Source organism: Mauremys reevesii, linkage group 16 (genome assembly GCF_016161935.1).
Source record: "Mauremys reevesii isolate NIE-2019 linkage group 16, ASM1616193v1, whole genome shotgun sequence".
Taxonomy (NCBI): Eukaryota; Metazoa; Chordata; order Testudines; family Geoemydidae; genus Mauremys; species Mauremys reevesii.
The window spans coordinates 43,016,741-43,030,835 of NC_052638.1; the positions used below are offsets into that span (position 1 = coordinate 43,016,741).

The following is a 14,095-nucleotide window of genomic DNA, read 5'->3' on the forward strand; positions in this document are numbered from 1 at the left end:
CCAGGGGTTTGTCAGGGGACAGGTAGGGGTGGGGTCCTGGGGGAAGTTGGGGGTCTCAGGAGGGGGCAGTTGGGGACAAGGAAAAGGGAGGCTTAGATAGGGGCTGGGATCCTGGGGGGCAGTTAGGGGCAGGGGTCCCGGGAGGGGGCAGTCAGGGGACAAAGAGCAGTGGCGCTTAGATAGGGGGTGGGGTCCTGGGGGGCAGTTAGGGGCAGGGATCCCGGGAGGGGGCAGGCAGGGGACAAGGAGCAGCGATGCTTAGATAGGGGCTGGGACCTATCTAAGGTGGAATAGAACAGCACCAGACATGGACTGTAATCCAATTATCTCTGCAGGACGAACTGGAGAGCAAGAGGCACTGCAGACAGGTCCAGGAAACAAAATGCTGAGTGCCTGGCTGCAGCAAAAATCCTGAATTCTGTAGCATCTTGTAAATATACTAGATTCTGCAGCCACCTAAGAGTTCTTGAGGCCCTGAGTAAAAGGGGCAGCTGACATATCTTAGAGTTACTGTTTCAGCACCTCAACAGATTCAGGTAGACATCACTACATCAGTTAACACTCTATTCATGTTATCGCATTTATGTCTGTAACCATAAGGGCTAAAAAGGTATTTTTAAAAAAATGTAAGATGAAATCTGGAGCAAGAGGCAAATTTCATGGCTGCAAAATCACAAAATACATGAGGCCCTCCTTACTGATCAGCCCTTTTAGCTCTAGTGGTAAATTCCTTTGGATTTTAAGCAGAAAAAGCAGGGTAGTGCCCCAGGTAAGCATGTGATCTAGTTATTATCTGCTAGCTGCACTACATAGATTAAGGTATGGTCTATCTAGAGTGGATGGACTTCACAGAGCAAACTGCCTTTCTCTGATTCAAAGTGAATCTTTTAACAAGAGTTGGGAGACAATTACAGTTAAATGTGGGATGTATCAAAACTTTGGTTAAAAAAGATACAAAGTACTGTAATCCATTTGTAAAACTCTAAATGCACACACTGCTCTCTCCCTGCTGCTGTGGAAAATTAGCAGTGGAACTGGGAAATGTGTAAAGACCCTAGCATACCAAGCATTCTTTCTCCTTATTGTGGTTGACTTGCTGCTAATGAAAGTGAGGGACTAGCAGTACTGCCTAAACCAGGTCTAGTGGGGAGAAAGCTTCAGGCGCCCAGCTTGGCCATTGCACTTGCAGCCCAACCTGCTATTCTTGTCTTGTGCTCCCACCCTCCAGCTCCACTAATGCACTTCAGTCCTGGCTATTACTGCCCTGTGCTTTAATAATTTTTTTTAATAATTGGAGATATACCAATCTCCTAGAACTGGAAGGGACCTCAAAAGGTCATTGAGTCCAGTCCCCTGCCTTCACTAGCAGAACCAATTTTTGCCCCAGATCCCTAAGTGGCCTCCTCAAGGATTGAACTCATAACCCTGGGTTTAGCAGGCCAATGCTCAAACCACTGAGCTATCCCTCCTTTCTTTTTCACCTCAACCAATGCCTCAGAACCTCCCCAGTATTCCCACACTGGGCCTCTCCTAAACAGAGGTGCTTAGATAGCAAGGTGATAAGCACCTTATGAAAATCTGAGAGAGAGAGAAAGAGATTCACTACTGATTGTGCAAAATTCTATAGTTCTGTGATGTGCATAAATACATTAGGTCTGCTTGAGAGCACCATATTCATCTCACATGTGACCTCAGTCAAATATGAATCCAGATCTGACTCCAGGACTCCTAAGGCTGAAGCATTAGGACTGCTGCACCCTCTGTTGCCCCTCAGATAGAATACATTCCATTTAAAACGACATTGTGAGCTCCTCCAACAAGTCCAGGAGATGCTTCTCTTTTCAAATATTGCTACTTTTCAGATATTGCAGCTGTTGAGGCCATTCCTGACAATTAATACTAAGATACAGTGACAGATTATATTTGGAAGCTGATAATCAAGGACCCAATTCCTTCATAAAATCTCTACTCTAGTTTATTCACTTATTTCTCTATGTGAGGCTCAGAAATTGCAAAGAAAAGAGATTCTCTATTAGACAGAGATTTGGAAAAATCCAACAGAAAAGCAAGTGTCAGCTGACATGCAATGCTTGATGCATCAGTCAGCATCTGGAACAGATGTGAGGCATCACTGCAATGATCAGCCTCTGGCAGCTTCCATCAAAAGCACCATCAAAACTGGGACCCCAACACAGTTGTGACATCATCAAGACGTGTATTTCAGCTCCCAAATCCCACCCCACCACCCCACAGTAGAGCTCTGTGATGAAGTGTTTTGTAAAAATTTCATTGCATTGTTACATTGATATGATTAATATGGCACAAACTAGTTTTTTGTTAAAAAATAGTATTAAAATGACATAACAATGAAAATTTTGTAACATTTTGAAAAACTCTTTTGACACAATGGGTCAGATGTTTCTTTTTACATGATTGTCACTGGCTAAACATTTCAAGGCATGTTTCTCAGATGGTAGGAAACTTTTTTATTTTCTTTTATATCAAATAATGAGTAAATTATATGTTATGCAGCATTGTGGTAGTGGTGTTGGTCCCAGGATATTAGAGACAAAGGGGTTAAGGTGATATATTTTTTTGGACCAACTTCTGTTGGTGAGAGAGACAAGCCTTTGAGCTTACACAGAGCTCTTGACCTGAAGAAGGGCTCTGTATAAACTCGAAAGCGTGTCTCTCTCACCAACAGAAGTTGGTCCAATAAAAGATATTACCTTACCTACCTTGTCTCTCTAGATTACAGGGGCGGCTCTAGACATTTCACCGCCCTAAGCACGGCGGCACGCCGCGGGGCGTGCTCTGCCGGTTGCCGGACCCAAGGCTCTGGTGGACCTCCCGCAGGCGTGCCTGCGGAGGGTCCGCTGGTCCCGCTGCTGCGGTGGACCTCCCGCAGGCGTGCCTGTGGAGGGTCCGCTGGTCCCGCTGCTGCGGTGGACCTCCCGCAGGCATGCCACCCCAATCACACACTTGGCGTGCTGGGACCTGGAGCCACCCCTGCTAGATTATGTCTGTCATTCACTGTCACAGGTAAGGTCCTTGTGTGGATGCTCAGAGGACTTCCATAGATGCATGTTGGAATAGATCCCCTTTGTGAGTGCTGCTGTCTCACATGTTTAGCTCCATTTCTTTATTATTATTTTAAGATTTTTTCCTAAATGAGATAAATTAGCCAGTCGCGCTGAAAAAGGCTACAGAGACTGGGAATGGTAAGAACAGCCCTTTGGAGATGGTACCTCTTGGAGGCAGATCATAGCAGTCAGGTTTGGGGCCTGATTTTCAGAAGGTCTAAGCACTCACAGCTCTAGTTAATGTCAATGGGAAGTGGAGGTGCTTAGCATCCCTGAAAATCCAGCCGTTGATGTTTTGGAGGCAGGTATTTGGTGCTGTGAGTCTGAGATTGTATTGATCTGTGTTTTCTCTGCTCACGTCTCTGCTGCTGTCACCTGTAGAGCATAAAAGGGGGGTTTCCCAAAGAGGCACAGTGGGATGGAATATTGGTGAAACCAGTTCACGCAACAAGCAGTTGTCCTCTTCTGAGCATGATCCTCCTTTTTTGTGTAATGTACATACTACTGCAATGGTTGTATTATAAAATTGATTAGAGTGGACTTGGCAGAATTCTAGTGATAATGCACCATATTTTTCCTGAATTGGACCTTAAATTTGGACATAAAATGTCACAGTAACTTAGAATTATTTTTGTTTTGCATTGTCCCATGTGTTGGAATGTGCTATGGGCTACACATAAGGAGTCTGTAACAGTGAACTCTTCTGCTTACTCACCTTATTAACAGGTATTAGAACTTGCACAATTTTATGCAGGGATTTAATAGCTGCCACAAGGGTTGGTCAACAGAAGAGCCTTAATCCTTATTATAGAGCTCTGTGATGCAGTCATCTAGTAACCAGTTAGCTCTGATTCTCTTATCTTTCCATGGTACAAGAAAAATCATGTTGGTGGTGCTTTGGAAGCAAAACATGATGCAGCGAATCACCAGAAAGTCCCAGAAGTTAGTGTAAGCGTCCCTGGGGTCTGCAATCACATTCCAATAACCAGGTGGCGGGAGCTGGGCATGTTGCTTTCCAACACATTTGGAACCATTCCAGCTTTTTTACAATCTCCCCTTTCCAGCAGTTTATGTTGTCTTTCCAAACAGAAACTTTTCAAACTTGTTTTAAAATATTCTTTTCTTTTGAACTTGAAGCACATTGTGTGTGAATCTTCAAATAAACATTTGTTCTTGTAAGTGCAAAACTTCCAGTGGCCATGCTGAAACCTGATTGTGGGCTTTATTTGAGTTTTGTGATGGTGGTAGTGGCAGAGGTGTGTAAGGGGTGTTTTCCCCTTGAAATGGGATTGTATTTGTACCTGGATTAAGCTCTCCTATATCAGTGCTGGCATTTTTAAAGATGAAAAACAGCACACCAAAGCACTGAAAAGGTAAAAGTGAGTGTGAAATGGCATTTAGCCAATGTTTATGAATCATTGACTATGATCATAAAATCATAAAAAATAATCACCAAAAGGTAAATAAATTACCTAGTTTACTACTTCTTCTCATGTACAGTTTGACACAAAAGCTGAAGCCATGAATGATTTATGCCTGTTTTAACAATAATACTCATTTTACTGAAAGATGGTCAGCACTAAGTTGTGCTCAGGGCTCAGTGCCAGTTGTCGAAAGGTTAATGTTTCAGCAGCAATACATTAAATTATGAATAATACCAGTCCCAACATGGAAGGTTATTAGTTCAGTCTGCTTAATTAGACCTGCTAGAACTTTGCCATCAACTAGCAGTACCCATCTCTACAGTGTGATAATAGGGTTAGAAAATCAGCTGCCAAAACCAGGAAGTTCATATAGCCTGACCTTTCATCATGGCATCTTCTGGGACTTTGTTCTTGTGAGACCCTGGATAACTCCAAGTGGTTAACCATACTTCCAGCACCTCTGAAGCTACAGCCCAACTAATGCCCACATTGAACAGAGTTTCCAATTTTATAGTGTTCATGGATACTAGAAGACACAAAGGAGTAATAGAATGCTAATCTTTCCCTTTTGGAGTCCTGGTAGCCAATTCTCCTGCCAAAGGATGTGAATAACTCTGATAAACTTTGAGAGCTACATGTATAATTTAATGATCCCAGGACTCCTGGATTCAAATATGGTTTCGGTCACTCACCTGTTAAATTAGTTTGTTTTCAGTCTTGTCCCAAATAGGGGATGTCTGGCTACATCCTCCAGTTTGTCATGAGAGAGAGACGGCCCAGCACATATCTGAAGCCAAGTGTATACCAGAGTAAAGGCCTCTCCACAAGACGCCCAGAACTGAAATAGCAGGGGGTCCATAAGTCGAGACTGAGGCAGAGCTGGAGTGGGGAAGTGTCCCAGGTCTGGTATAGTAGGGTAATGCAAGCCAGGACAGCAGGGGAGTTAGTGGTTGTTGGTCGATTTATTTGCATAATATTTGCCTGCCTCAAGACTGGTTCTAGCCTGCAGCATGTAGTCCTTTACTTCCACATGTACTACAATTCGCCCCCTTTTCTCACTCATATATAAAAGGAACAACATATAGTCTGTTAGTCTTTTATTATTCAGATTATACAGTGCTTTCAGAACATAAAATGCTAAGTATTACATTATTAATTATTAGGATTATTATTTATTAAATTCTTGGTTACATTATCCTAAGGCTGGAGCCAGAAGGGCACTATACAAAGGTGATGCCCTGTCTGTGAGATATGCAGCCATGGGAAGCTTCCTTAAGTTATAAGAGGCCAAACTCTGGCTTTTCTGTCTTGTCTTCTCATTCTCCTAGGATGGGACAATTTTGCCATTGAAAAGAGGAAGCTGGAGAAGTGTAAGAACTTTGAGTCTGTGCTCTTTCCATCAGCTAGACGATAACATGCAAAAGTAATTTATTCATCTCCATTCCATCACCCCTCATCAGACTTCAAAGATATTTTAAATCACAAACGAGACTGTATCAGATATTGTAATAGAAATTCACCAAAAGATCTGGTCTGCAGAAACAGGCCCATTTGATTGCAGTGGCTCTCAAGTGTCCTGCAATTCTGGGCCCATTTGACTCCACTGATGCTCATGTGCACCTTTCCAGGATTTGTATGAAAAGAAAAAGTCTGAAGAAAAAGTACAAGACATTCAAGTCAACATAAGAGACGGCAACAGGTAGGGACTAAATCCCTCTTCTTCATTTATCTTACAGTAGTTCTTCCCTCTCCCTCCTTGAGATTTCCCTAATAACCTCTCCTTCACACCAGCTGACCCTCACTTCTATTTGTGCTTTCTGAAATGGGGATGCTGTCATTAGAATGGCTTCATTGGAATTGTAGAGCAGAACCTGTATTATAGACAGAGAGAAAAGGATAGGGTGGAGGAAGACAAGAAAAATGGATGAAATGATGGGAGATGTAAGAAATAAAGACAGAGGGGATGGAGTAGAAGGCATAGAAAGACATGGAGAATAAAATATTGTCTATTTATTACAGTTAACTATTATTTATACTGTGTCCAACACATATTAGGTTCTTTATTGAACAAATAAAAATATAAGAACATAAGAACAGCCATACTGGGTCAGACCAAAGGTCCATCTAGCCCAGTATCCTGTATTCCGACAGTGGCCAATGCCAGGTGCCCCAGAGGGAATGAACAGAACAGGGAATCATCAAGTGATCCATCCCCTGTTGCTCATTCCCAGCTTCTGGCAAACAGAGGGTAGGAAAACCATCCCTGCCCATCCTGCCTAATAGCCATTGATGGACCTGTCCTCCATGAATGTATTGAATTCTATTTTGAACCCTGTTATAGTCTTGGCCTTCACAGCATCCTCTGGAAAGGAGTTCCACACATTGACTGTGTATTGTGTGAAGAAATACTTCCTTTTGTTTGTTTTAAACCTGCTACTTATTAATTTCATTTGGTGAACCCTAGTTCTTGTGTTATGAGAAGGAGTAAATAACACTTCCTTATTTACTTTCTCCATGCCAGTCATGATTTGATAGACCTCAATCATATCCCCCTTTAGTCATCTCTTTTCCAAGCTGAAAAGTCCCAGTCTTATTAATCTCTCCTCATATGGAAGACATTCCATACCCCTAATCATTTTTGTTGCCCTTTTCTGAACCTTTTCCAATTCCAATATATCTTTTTTGAGATGGGACAACCACATCTGCACACAGTATTCAAGGTTTGGGCGTACCATGAATTTATATAGCAGCAATATGATATTTTCTGTCTTATTATTGTGACAGGGTCAGGCCAGATGACTACAGGAGAGTGATAGAAGGCAGATATATTAGCCCCAGGTTAAGTAGGTCCCCTTTCCCTGGGTAAAGTAACAGGGAAGGTTCCAGAACAATCAGGAACTTTCTGGAAACAATTAAGGCAGAGAGGCTGATTAGAACACCTGCAGCCAATCAAGAAGCTGCTAGAATCAATTAAGGCAGGCTAATCAGAGCAACTGGGTTTAAAAAGGAGCTCACTTCAGTTTGTTGTGTGCGTGTGAGGAGCTGGGAGCAAGAGGCACAAGGAGCTGAGAGTGAGAGGGTGTGCCGCTGGAGGACTGAGAAGTACAAGCATTATCAGACACCAGGAGGAAGGTCCTGTGGTGAGGATAAAGAAGGTGTTTGGAGGAGGCCATGGGGAAGTAGCCCAGGGAGTTGTAGCTGTCATGCAGCTATTACAGGAGGCACTCTAGACAGGTGCAATCCCCGGGGCCCTGGGCTGGAACCCGGAGTAGAGGGTGGGCCCGGGTTCCCCCTCAAACCTCCCAACTCCTGATCAGACACAGGAGGAGTTGACCCAGATTGTGGGTTCCACCAGAGGGGAAGATCACTGAGGTGAGCAAATCTGCCAATAAGTGCAGGACCCACCAAGGTAGAAGAGGAACTTTGTCACATTATCTGTCCCTTTTTTAATGATTCCCAACATTCTGATGACCTCGGAATTCCATGTCTAGGTGTCAAAGAGCCCTGTAGTAGACTAGACAGAAGTGGAGAAGGGAGGAAGTGAAGAGGGTTTAGGTGGAAAAATAAGTTCGATTTTAGGCATGTTGACAATAAGCTATCTAAGAGGAATTGTCAGATGCAAGCTGCAGTGTGAGACTGAATAGAGGGAGACATGAGAAATAAACCTACTATGATAACCAGGTCCCCTGATTCAATTAGAACATGGTTGTTCTCTAACTCAGTTACAACAGTTCCAGTTTGTAATCGTAAGCCTTAGACATATCCACAAAAGAGGGGAGGACAATGGATATGAATTAGTGCAAACCAGGTCAACTCTGTAAATGAGCACTGTAGACCTGGGAAGCAGTAGCTAGCTGTTCATGTGTGGTCATTCTAATTTATTGTTGATCTTATTAAAGCCCGGTTCCATAATAATCTTGTGCCCAGGTAAATGCAGAAAAAAGAGCCTGATGCTCTCAAGCAACCCATAAATAGCAGGGTGAAGACAAAGTGTTTATTTCTTAGCCTCATGAAGGCCATATAAGTGATCTCTCAAGGGGTGGAGCTGTGTGTCCCGGCTGCTAATACTCCAGCTTAGCTTTATTGTTCAAAACACTATAAACATGGGAATAATTGTAATAGTTGATCTAATCTGACAGAGCTTCATTTTTTTTCTTCCAATCCTTTTCCGGTAAACAGGATCTTTGCCTTCTCTCCCCTTCTTGTCTTTCTTTCACAAGATCTCTCGCAATATCATTACCCTCAGAAAAACTTCCAGGGCCTATGTCTATATAGCACTCTGATCTGCAGGCAGCTAACCAATCCAGCTGCAGTCTTCAATTACAGCCATCATTTGGACTATGGTTGCTGCCCCTTTCAAATTATAATCAAAATTAGTTTCTTTTTTAATACATGCAGTTTTTGTAACACCCATTCATTCTCATCCACTCACACCCATATGGGCACACACTCTCCACTCTGGAAAATCAATAAGCTTTTCCTAAAGGAATCTATTTTTAGCTACTCTGTCACCAGATACCTTCAGTCCGTCTCACTTACATTCTTTAAGAAAGAGAACTAGTAATTCTGAAAGCTGATTAAATGTGGAAAAATAAATGTGTTCTACTGTGAATCCAGCAGAGAGGGCTTCAAGTGGAAATTCTGTGTCTGAGCAGGAAAACTATAGCGCTGCTGTTCTTGTAAGTAATTTATAGTCTCAAAGTATGTGTAAACCAAGAAGAGTTCTCCCCCATTGCTCCTAGTCCTAGTCACTCATTGACTCCTAGGTACATTCTGCCACCTTTTTCCCCAGCATGTCATAGGAGAGCTGCAGTGGGGCATCTTGTTTCAGGTTAGCCACAGGAATCCAGCTGAACTGGCATTCGGTGGAACATCTCACTTGAATTGCTCTGAAGAGCTCATCACTTTCAGAAGAATTTTAACTTTCATTTACGAAAAAAAATGGTTCTTCATTGTGAAAAAAAACCCTTTCTTGTTATGAATCTGTACCGCACAATCTGAGACTGCACATACATAGCCAGAAACAGTAGCTCAGAGAGGGGTGAACTGTCCCATTTGGTGCTAAGTTGGAAACTTCATGTTGACAGTTTAAATGGCAACACAGCTAATTATCCCCTGCTACGACATAGATCTATGTAGAATGGGTGCTGTGGTATAAAGGTTCTATCACTATGACTTTGGGATGGTCCCATTATTTACAAGTGGTGACACTACAAGTGAGTTATGCAGGTTACCCCAAATGTTTGCTGATAAAACCTTACTATCATATAATTGTGTCCTGTATAAAACATATGTTATAGAAAAGCAATTTTAGGAAGGTTTAGAGTTTTATAGGTTTTATTGGAACTATTTTTTGTATCCCTCTTCTTGTAAACCCAGGTGCCTTTGTTACCATGAATCCAATTGCACAAGACAAGAGGGACCCATAAAAATGTCTATAGCTTTCATAACTTAAACGTCACATTTAAAGTCAAGAAATCTCAGCATCTTCCAGGCTAGAAGCAGGTGCTGGGTCCCCATGGAAAGCTGCAAGTCTTCTCTTTCCAGTGGGATAAAGCTCCTTTTTCTGGTTCTATGGTCTTTCAGGATATTGGGTTTTAACATCCATTATATTTTTATGTATAGAAAAGCTACCACTAGCCCAGCCTGGGATATTTTGGCAGGAAATTCTTCTTTTGTGGAGGAGGAAAACACTTCTCTGCCAGGCTGATTTATTTTTTATTCTCAGCCATTTGAATCTGTTGAGAGGTTTCAGTTGTTAAAATAAGTCTTGAATAAGTGAGCAGAGGGCAATTGAGAGTGGGTAAGGGTGCAAGATAACTATATATATCACATGGTTCTGCAATTTGTCATATAGCTATCATCTCCATCTATATTGTTTGCATATCTGTATACAAGCATTTAGAAAACATCAATGGAATTTACAAAAATGTAGGGCTGTCGATTAATTGCAGTTAACTCACGCAATTAACTCAAAGCAATTAATCGCGATAAAAAAATTAATCATGGCTAATCGCAGTTTTAATCACACTGTTAAACAATAGAATACCAATTGAAATTTATTAAATATTTTCAGTGTTCTTCTACTTTTTCAAATATATTGATTTCAATTACAACACAGAATACAAAGTGTACAGTGCTCACTTTATATTTTTTATTACAATTATTTGCACTGTAAATGATAAAAAAGAAATAGTACTTTTCAATTCACCTTATACAAATACTGTAGTGCAGTCTCTTTTTCATGAAAATGTAACTTACAAATGTAGAATTTTTTTGTTACATAACTGCACTCAAAAATAAAACAATTTAAAACTTTAGAGCCTACAAGTCCACTCAGTCCTACTTCTTGTTCAGCGAAATCACTAAGGGTACATCTATCCTACCCGCCAGATCGGTGGGTAGTGTTCGATGTATCGGGGATTGATTTATCGCGTCTCGTCTGGACACGATAAATCGATCCGCGAATTGACGTCCATACTCCACCTCGGCAGGAGGAGTAAGAGGAGTCGACAGGGGAGTCGCAGCAGTTGACTCTCTGCCATGAGGATGGCCAGGTAAATCAAACTAAGATACTTTGACTTCAGCTACACGAATAGGATAGCTGAAGTTGCATATCTTAGTTCGAACCCCCCGCTAGTGTAGCCCAAATTTAAGACAAACAAGTTTGTTTACATTTCCAGGAGCTAATGCTGCCCTCATCTTATTTACAATGTCATCAGAAAGTGAGAACAGGCGTTCACATGGCATCATTGTAGCTGGCATTGCAAGGTATTTACGTGCCAGATATGCTAAACATTCATATGCCCTTTCATGCTTCGGCCACCATTTCAAAGGACATGCGTCCATGCAGATGACACATTAAAAAAATGTGTTAATTAAATTCTGATTCAACTCCTTGGGGGAGAATTGTGCATCTCCTGCTCTGTTTTATCCTCATTCTGCCCTATATTTCATGTTGTAGCAGTCTCAGATGATGACCCAGTACATATTCGTTTTAAGAACATTTTCACAGCAGATTTGACAAAACACAAAGAAGGTACCAATGTGAGATTTCTAAAGATAGCTACAGCACTTGACCCAACATTTAAAAATCTGAATTGCCTTCCAAAATCTGAGAGGGATGAGGTGTGGAGCATGGTTTCAGAAGTCTTAAAAGAGCAACACTCCGATGCGGAAACTACTGAACCCGAACCACCAAAACAGAAAATCAGCCTTCTGCTGGTGGCATCTGACACAGATGATGAAAATGAACATCCATCAGTTTGCACTGTTTTGGATTGTTATTGAGCAGAACCTGTCACATGGATGCATGTCCTCTGGAATGGTGGTTGAAGCATGAAGGAACATATGAATCTTTACCGCATCTGGCATGTAAATATCTTGAGAACAGGCTAGAACTGTGCCACGCTGTTCTCACTTTCAGGTGACATTGTAAATAAGAAGAGGGCAGCATTATCTCCTGCAAATGTAAACAAACTTGTTTGTCTGAGCATTTGGCTGAACAAGAAGTAGGACTGAGTGGACTTGTAGGCTCTAAAGTTTTACATTGTTTTATATTTGAGTACAGGTTTTTTTGTACATAATTCAACATTTGTAAGTTGCACTTTCATGATAAAGAGATTGCACTACAGTACTTGTCTGAGGTGAACTGAAAAATACTGTTTCTTTTGTTTATTACAGTGCAAGTATTTGTAATAAATAAATATAAAGTGAGCACTGTACACTTTGTATTCTGTGTTGTAATTGAAGTCAATATATTTGAAAATGTAGAAAACATCCAAAATATTTAAATAAATGGTGTTCTCTTATTAACAGCATGATTAATTGCAATTAATTTTTTAATTGCTTGACACCCCTACAAAAATGTTACTGAATTAAGCCTCACAGTTCCCCTCTGCTTCTCTTGGCCCTCCCCGAAGGTCAACTAGAATTATTGTCTGTATTGTACAGAAACTTAAGGCAGGTCTACACTTAAAACACTGCATCAATGCAGCTTCACTTAAGCAAAGATGCTACTACACGGATGGGAGAGCTTCCCCCGTCGGTGTAGTTATTTCACCTCCACGAGCGGCAAAAGCTATGGCAATAGGAGAAGCTCTCCCATCTAATAGCACTATTTGCATGGGGGTTTAGGTCAGTATAACTACCTTACTATGGGGGGTGGATTTTTCACACCCCAAGCAACGTAGTTATACCAAAATAGGTCTGTAATATAGACTTGGACTTGTGTACAAAGTCTGTCTGGCTATATCTTTGTTTTAGGCATTTGTAACTTACCTGTTAACATTGTATCTTGGCGCTGCAGGCCAGACAGTGAATCTGAGGCACTACAAGTCCTGACTCCAAGTCTTGTGGCTAAGGTACAAAATCATTCTTCCTTCTGCAACCATGCTCATTAATATCTTGTTAAATGATTTTGCACACAGTTGGCCCCTTCCACTGACCAGATGTGTTCAAAGCCAGCTTTGGAAAGAGAGATGTTCGGACTGTGCTTTAGTGGAGTGATGATGGGACAGTGCTTTTCTATTTCTTTCTCACTGCAGGGCATGATTTCCCCACTCCCCTTTCTCTCTGAGGAAACAACAGTTAGCAGAAAACTACAGAGAAGGTTCATTAGGAAACACTAGCATGACATTAGCAGGAGAACCCTGCTAAGAAATGCAGCAGATAAAGAAACGTCTCATCTATGAGCATAAACATTAGGATCCTCTTCTGTTAGCCATGAATTACAGAATTCTCTGCCATATCTCAGACACTTTTTATCTTTTCTTCACATTTGCTGCAACTTTTTTCTGTCAAGTACTGAGTGGTCTCACATTTACAACCCCCTGAGACCTTTGTTGTTGGCCAATTTCATTGCTACTTTATTAATATAGAAGTTTTACCAGATGCACCAATCAGGAATTGGCCCCCACTGTGCTAAGCCTATACAGACCCCTGCCCTGAATTGCTTCCAGGCTAAGACAGTGATAGTTCAAGGCCAGAAGAAGGAGGATACACTACAATTCATACAATGTTTCTAAAAATAGAGATTTGATTTTGTTGTAAATTGATGAAGAGTTGATTTCCCCCTCCCCCACATCCTAGCCATCATTAATTGGCTGATTGCATTTAGGCTGATTTATCATTGATTGTGATACTACCCAAAATGTGCTCAGTGTTTTCCAGACAGAGGAAGACATGGCCCCTTCTACAAACAGTGAACAATCTACGTTTACACTTACCTCTGGAGCAATCGATCCAGCAGGGGTTTCGATTGATTTAGTTGGGTTTGGTCCTGCTTTGAGCAGGGGGTTGGACTAGATGACCTCCTGAGGTCCCTTCCAACCCTGAGATTCTATGATTCTATGATTTATCGCATCTAGTGAAGATGCGATAAATCGACCACTCAGCGCTCTCCCATCGACTCCGGTACTCCACTGGAGCAAGAAGCGCAGGCGGAGTCGATGGGGGAGTGTCAGCAGTCGACTTACCGCAGTGAAGACACTGCGGTAAGTAGATGTAAGTACGTTGACTTCAGCTGTGTAACTTAGGCTATGGCTAAGCTTTGAAGCGCTAAGTGTAGTCAAAGCGCCAGCGCTGGGA

The 14,095-nt window shown here is 41.8% G+C and overlaps 1 protein-coding gene across 17 annotated transcripts in view; it reads left to right on the top strand.

Annotated features, from left to right (window-relative positions):
- Positions 1-14,095, top strand: part of ZFHX3 (zinc finger homeobox 3) — a 1,205,541-nt gene that overhangs the window by 891,841 nt on the left and 299,605 nt on the right. For 16 of the 17 annotated variants that reach the window (XM_039503280.1, XM_039503282.1, XM_039503284.1 and 13 more), the window contains one exon: positions 5,836-6,206. The gene's annotated coding sequence lies outside the window, so the exon portion shown is untranslated. Of the gene's footprint in view, positions 1-459; positions 537-5,835; positions 6,207-14,095 lie in introns of those variants that run through there. The other variant, XM_039503287.1, reaches the window with a different exon arrangement.